The sequence below is a fragment of the Salmo salar genome, chromosome 09, assembly GCF_965601325.2.
Source record: "Salmo salar chromosome 09, fSalSal1, whole genome shotgun sequence".
Taxonomy (NCBI): Eukaryota; Metazoa; Chordata; class Actinopteri; order Salmoniformes; family Salmonidae; genus Salmo; species Salmo salar.
This window is the reverse complement of record NC_138299.1, coordinates 46,039,241-46,046,041: the sequence shown is the minus strand read 5'-3', so window position 1 is coordinate 46,046,041 and position 6,801 is coordinate 46,039,241. Positions and strand designations below refer to the sequence as shown.

At 42.4% G+C, this 6,801-nt stretch overlaps 1 long non-coding RNA gene across 1 annotated transcript; it reads left to right on the top strand.

The window, feature by feature from the left end:
- Positions 1-535: 535 nt before the first annotated feature.
- On the top strand, positions 536-5,713 carry LOC106611396 (uncharacterized). Its single transcript, XR_014378759.1, has 5 exons — positions 536-722; positions 1,325-1,461; positions 2,467-2,553; positions 3,629-3,744; positions 5,457-5,713. It is a non-coding gene; the product is annotated as an uncharacterized LOC106611396 (long non-coding RNA).
- The last annotated feature ends 1,088 nt before the right edge of the window (positions 5,714-6,801 follow it).

Below are 6,801 nucleotides of genomic sequence, written 5' to 3'. Positions count from 1 at the left end.
AGGACACCACAACACCGGGGCCACACAACACCGGGGCCCCACAACACCAGGGCACCACAACACCAGGGCAACACAACACCAGGGCAACACAACACCAGGGCACCACAACACCAGGACACCACAACACCAGGGCACCACAACACCAGGGCACCACAACACCAGGGCACCACAACACCAGGGCAACACAACACCAGGGCACCACAACACCAGGACACCACAACACCAGGACACCACAACACCAGGGCAACACAACACCAGGGCAACACAACACCAGGGCACCACAACACCAGGACAACACCAGGGCACCACAACACCAGGGCACCGTGTCCTTCCCTAGTAGACTAGGCAACACAGTGGGCGCGTTAGTGGGCTCGTTAGTGAGCACGTTCGAACTGATCGCTTTGGTTAAGATGTTGAGAAACGTTGGATACCGCCTTTCAAAGTGTGTTGCATTATGGGTGTAAAAACTGTCTGACTGCATGATCTTTATAACAACCATGCGATCAAAGGTCATGAACTTTTGACTACAGTTGACTGGAAATTTCTGCAGCTGCTCCTCACCAACTGCAACTTGAAGTCGGAACCAAAGCGCTGTGGGAGTTCACCTTCTGTTTTCTTGGATGCAAAAGGAACTACGTGCTCATAGACAGCAGGTAGCCTAGTGGTTAGAGCGTTGGACAAGTAACCGAAATGTTGCAAGATTAAATCCCCAAACTGACAAGGTAAAAATCTGTTGTTCTGCCCCTGAACAAGGCAGTTAACCCACTGTTCCTAGGCCATCATTGAAAATAAGAATTTGTTCTTAACTGACTTGCCTAGTTAAATAAATAAAAAGATGTTGAAACCAATCGTTGGTTATTATCAATGCATGTTTACTGTTTTGGTTGGATGACTATTTAGAGCTTAAATACATCTGTTAGAGACTATTTGACTTGAGCCCATCTTCATCTGTTTCTAATTGTATCAGTAGCCCAGCAGTACTAATTATCATGTTTAGGGGTTAGTTGGAATGATCTATGTGCATTGTATTTGGGCAAAGGGAAAGTACAAAGGCTGAGTGCAAGAATGATTCCATGAGGGATGTTTAATATCATTACATACCCTGCTATTAGTATGAATATATAGTTCTTATGTATTCATAGAGATAGAAAGTGGTGTTAGATTTTAGCCCTTTGTGTTTGAAAAGTGTAATTATCTAGGGGACTGCAGTAGACTAGAAATGTGTACTCCCCAATAAGTTGCTAAGTTAAACAAAAATTAAATACAGAAATGTAAATAAAAATATCTCAAGGCCTCTCCTGACTGATAACAAGACTTGTGAAAGGCACAGAGATCAGAGGTTCTGGAGTCAGACTGGAACACGATAACACCAAGAGGAGGAACAGACTCAGTTGTTGCCAAGCAACAGAGACTGATTGTTAATCACAGAAATACAAGGAGTTGACTCTGCAAAATCGGAAGGTATGTGACTCCGTCTAGTCTGAAGATACAAATACATTGTGTGACCTGTAGGTGTGCTTTTGCAGCTACAACTCTGAGTGGTGAATTGCACCAGAAATTAAAACCTAACACAACTTTATCTTCACATCCTTACAATCTAATGACATATGCCTACATGTGATCCACATTTATAAGATAAATAATTAAAATATCCTTTTTGCGACAATATAGCTAATGTATTTATCTAGATGTTTCTGAAAAGCTGTGTCCCATGTTAAAGCCTACAATTTGTCTTGTCTGTAATATTGCTGTCACCAATCAAATTAAAATGTGTTCATTGTCTATTAAGTGTAAATATAATGTAATACATATTCTATGCTACACTTGGGTTACTTTAGAGGCTTAGCCTGTGTCCGGGAAAATTTTAGATGTGAAATACTTTCTGAAGGCACTGTATATATTATTTTTTTCTAAATGGCAGACATGGCATTTTACTTGTAGGAGGTACATAAGGCAGTCATGTTTTTATCAACAATTTTCTATTAAACATAAAAATAACTTCTGGGATTGACAGAGACATTAGGCTTTACAGCCAATGTAATTTGCAGATGTATGAAAGAGATAATATATGAATAAAACAAAACATAAATCAAAAGAAATTAGCAAGAAATTAACAACAACGCTGTGACCAGGTCAATAATAACTGTCTATTTCCAGTAAAGCTATTGCATCACCTGTCTCTCTCTCTGCCCTCCCTGGATAAATATGGTAATGATGCCAGCAGCTTCTGTCCCTCCCTCTGCCCTCCCTTCCCCTGGATAAATATTAACACATAAAACCACTATAAAGCGCTGCTCACATAGACACAGCAACAACCCTTCAACAGGTACCTGGTGAATTAGTATCTTCTCTCTGAACGACATGTGATGACTGTTGTTCTGCTGTTTGTAATAAAGAAAATGTCTACGTGTGTTTTAGATGTTATCCATAACTTGAGTTAACCTTCATCTGTTTTGTCTTGGATAGAAGACATCAGGCAGCCATCTGCAATCTAGAGGACATCAGCCAGCCATCTACAATCTAGAGGACATAAAACAGCCATCTACGATCTCTGTAAGTGTATTCTACTTGACTTATATCTAATGTTATCTTTACTGATCATCAAAATTGTTGATGTTGTTTTATTAGGACTTTATAGCCCATCTTGTGCTGGGATTTCCAAGACTCCATACAAAAGAAAAGTGTACACTGAATTTACATTAACATTTCACCCTCAGAACAGCCTCATTTCATCAGGGCGTGGACTCTACAAGGTGGAAAAAGCGTTCCACAGCGTTCCACAGGGATACTGGCCAATGTTGACTCCAATGCTTCCCACAGTTGTGTCAAGTTGGCTGGATGTCCTTTGGGTCGTGGACCATTCTTGATAGACACAGGAAACTGTTGAGTGTGAAAAACCCAGCAGCGTTGCAGTTCATGACACACTCAAACCGGTGTGCCTGGCACCTACTACCATGCCCCGTTTAAAGGAACTTCACCATCTGAATGGCACACATACACAATCCATGTCTCAATTGTCTCCAGGTTTAAAAAACCTTCCTTAACCTGTCTCCTCCCCATCATCTACACTGACTGAAGTGGATTTAACAGGTGACAACAATTAAGGGATCATAGCTTTCACCTGGATTCAACTGTTCAGTCTATGGTCAGTCTATGGTCAGTCTATGGTCAGTCTATGGTCAGTCTATGGTCAGTCTATGTGATGGAAGGAGTAGGTGTTCTTAATGTTTTGTATTGTCAGTATATATATATATATATATATTTATACTGTGTTCCTGTGTGTTTCAGATATGTGTATATATAGTGTAGTTCTGATGTGTGTGTATATATAGTGTGTTCCTGTGTGTTTCAGCTGTGTGTATATATAGTGTGGTCCTGTGTGTTTCAGCTGTGTGTATATATAGTGTGTTCCTGTGTGTTTCAGATGTGTGTATATATAGTGTGTTCCTGTATGTTTCAGCTGTGTGTATATATAGTGTGTTCCTGTGTGTTTCAGCTGTGTGTATATAGTGTGTTCCTGTGTGTTTCAGCTGTGTGTATATAGTGTGTTTCAGCTGTGTGTGTATATATAGTGTGTTCCTGTGTGTTTCAGATGTCAGTATATATAGTGTGTTCCTGTATGTTTCAGCTGTGTGTAGCTATGAGGGGAGTTATCCTTCTCTTTCTGCTGTCTCTCTGGCCTGGAGGCAAGGTGGATGCTATCAATGCAGATGTCTTGGCTAATGTGGTACAAGAGATGAGAAGGTGGGTGTTTCTCTGTTCATTCATAATCTAAATACTTCTAAATGTCTGTTAGACTGAATCATTAGACATTATTTGAAACATTTCATTTTTGGGGAACACATGTATGAATAATGATGGGTAACATTCTCACTCATCGTTATTCATGATTCATTCAGGGTTTTCCATAATCATGGTAGCATCCACATTAATGTAGAAGTGTTTAGAAACATATTCAATTCTTATTTACAATAAAAGTGACTCCAAAATGACACAATACATTATTTACCATTCATTTCCTATGGGCACAAAATCATCTGAAACATAACCAAAACAAACAGCAAATGCATCCACCAAGTTTGAAAAGTCACAAGGTTGATGTAGTCATTGCGTGCCAAGAATATGGGACTAAATACTTAATTTTTGACTACTTTAATACACATAAGTGAATTTGTCCCAATAATTTTGGTCCCCTAAAATGGGGGGACTACGTCCAAAAAGTGCTGTAATTTCTAAATGGTTTACCTGATACGGATGAAAGTATCCTCAAATGAAAGCTGACATTCTGAACTTCAACCTCATAGTCAGTCATTGTATCATTTCAAATCCAAAGTTCTGGAGTACAGAGCCAAAACAACATTGTGTTACTGTCCCAATAATTACAGAGGGCACTATCTCAGACCTCTCTTAACTTTGTCCATGTGATGGTGGTGATAATTTATGCACATATTCATATATTCAAAAAGTTAGGAGTGTCCTCCTCCTGTCTGTTTCTAATGTTTCAGAAAGAACCCGTGTTTCTGATTCTGTGTTCTGTCTCTTCTGTCTCCTGTGTGTTTGTAATGTTTCTGATCCTCTGTGTTCTGTCTCTTCTGTCTCCTGTGTGTTTGTAATGTTTCTGATCCTCTGTGTTCTGTCTCTTCTGTCTCCTGTCTGTTTGTAATGTTTCTGATCCTCTGTGTTCTGTCTCTTCTGTCTCCTGTGTGTTTGTAATGTTTCTGATCCTCTGTGTTCTGTCTCTTCTGTCTCCTGTGTGTTTGTAATGTTTCTGATCCTCTGTGTTCTGTCTCTTCTGTCTCCTGTGTGTTTGTAATGTTTCTGATCCTCTGTGTTCTGTCTCTTCTGTCTGTTTGTAATGTTTCTGATCCTCTGTGTTCTGTCTCTTCTGTCTCCTGTGTGTTTGTAATGTTTCTGATCCTCTGTGTTCTGTCTCTTCTGTCTCCTGTGTGTTTGTAATGTTTCTGATCCTCTGTGTTCTGTCTCTTCTGTCTCCTGTCTGTTTGTAATGTTTCTGATCCTCTGTGTTCTGTCTCTTCTGTCTCCTGTGTGTTTGTAATGTTTCTGATCCTCTGTGTTCTGTCTCTTCTGTCTCCTGTGTGTTTGTAATGTTTCTGATCCTCTGTGTTCTGTCTCTTCTGTCTCCTGTGTGTTTGTAATGTTTCTGATCCTCTGTGTTCTGTCTCTTCTGTCTCCTGTGTGTTTGTAATGTTTCTGATCCTCTGTGTTCTGTCTCTTCTGTCTCCTGTGTGTTTGTAATGTTTCTGATCCTCTGTGTTCTGTCTCTTCTGTCTCCTGTGTGTTTGTAATGTTTCTGATCCTCTGTGTTCTGTCTCTTCTGTCTCCTGTGTGTTTGTAATGTTTCTGATCCTCTGTGTTCTGTCTCTTCTGTCTCCTGTCTGTGTGTAATGTTTCTGATCCTCTGTGTTCTGTCTCTTCTGTCTCCTGTTGTTGTTCAGGTTCGGCCTGGGGGGACGCCAGTATGCCATGGCCGTCTTACTCACCCAGCAGCAGTGCACCCAAAATAGAGCGATCTTTGATGTAGGGGTGCAACCTCAGGATGTCCAGGACAAACTTAATGGTAACAATGTCTACACAGGAAACCGGCTCATCGCAGCCACACCTCTTAGAATAGTCCAGGCTGGCAGACCTCCTAAAACAGACCATGCTGAGTACCGTCTCTTGGGTGGTGGTAACAACAGCCCAATGCGGGCACTAATAAACAATGCTGGTCGTAATGCTGCTGACTGCATCGTCTTCTTCTCCACCTACTCTCCCTGCCTGGAAAAATGCAACAACCCTAGAGGACAAAACAATATTCTTCCCTTCATGGAAGTCTTTAACGGCTTTGACAACAACCGGAAGGCCTTTGTCTTCTCCTCGGTTTGGGACCCTTCAAGGAACCATCCAGGAGTGACCAACCCCGCTAGGCAGTGGGTGTTGGAGTCATTCAAGAGAATAGATAGATACCTCCCTGTATATCGTTGTGACAGAAACGGATGTTACCATTGTGTCGATAATACTGATCCTCAGACAAATCAATGTCTGAATGGATACACATAGTATACACTGTCTGTATGGAAACGAATTGTGTACACTGTCTCAATGGTGGAATTATAGAACTGTATATTTTCTTTCTCTCTCTCTGTCCCTCCCCTTCTCTCTGTCAATCTCTCTCTCTGTCCACCTTTCTCTCTGTCCACCCCTCTCTCTCTGTCCATCCCTCTCTCTCTGTCCATCCCTCTCTCTCTGTCCATCCCTCTCTCTGTCCATCCCTCTCTCTCTGTCCATCCCTCTCTCTCTGTCCATCCCTCTCTCTCTGTCCATCCCTCTCTCTCTGTCCATCCCTCTCTCTGTCCATCCCTCTCTCTCTGTCCATCCCTCTCTCTGTCCATCCCTCTCTCTCTGTCCATCCCTCTCTCTCTGTCCATCCCTCTCTCTGTCCATCCCTCTCTCTCTGTCCATCCCTCTCTCTGTCCATCCCTCTCTCTGTCCATCCCTCTCTCTCTGTCCATCCCTCTCTCTCTGTCCATCCCTCTCTCTGTCCATCCCTCTCTCTCTGTCCATCCCCCTCTCTCTGTCCATTTCTCTCTTTCCATCCCTCTCTCTTTCCATCCCTCTCTCTCTTTCCATCCCTCTCTCTCTGTCCACCCCCTCTCTCTGTCCATCCCCCTCTCTCTGCCCATCCCCCTCTCTCTGTCCATCCCCCTCTCTGTCCATCCCCCTCTCTCTGTCCGTCCCTCTATCTCTGTCCACTCCCCTCTCTCTGTCCATCCCCCTCTCTCTGTCCATCACCCTCTCTCT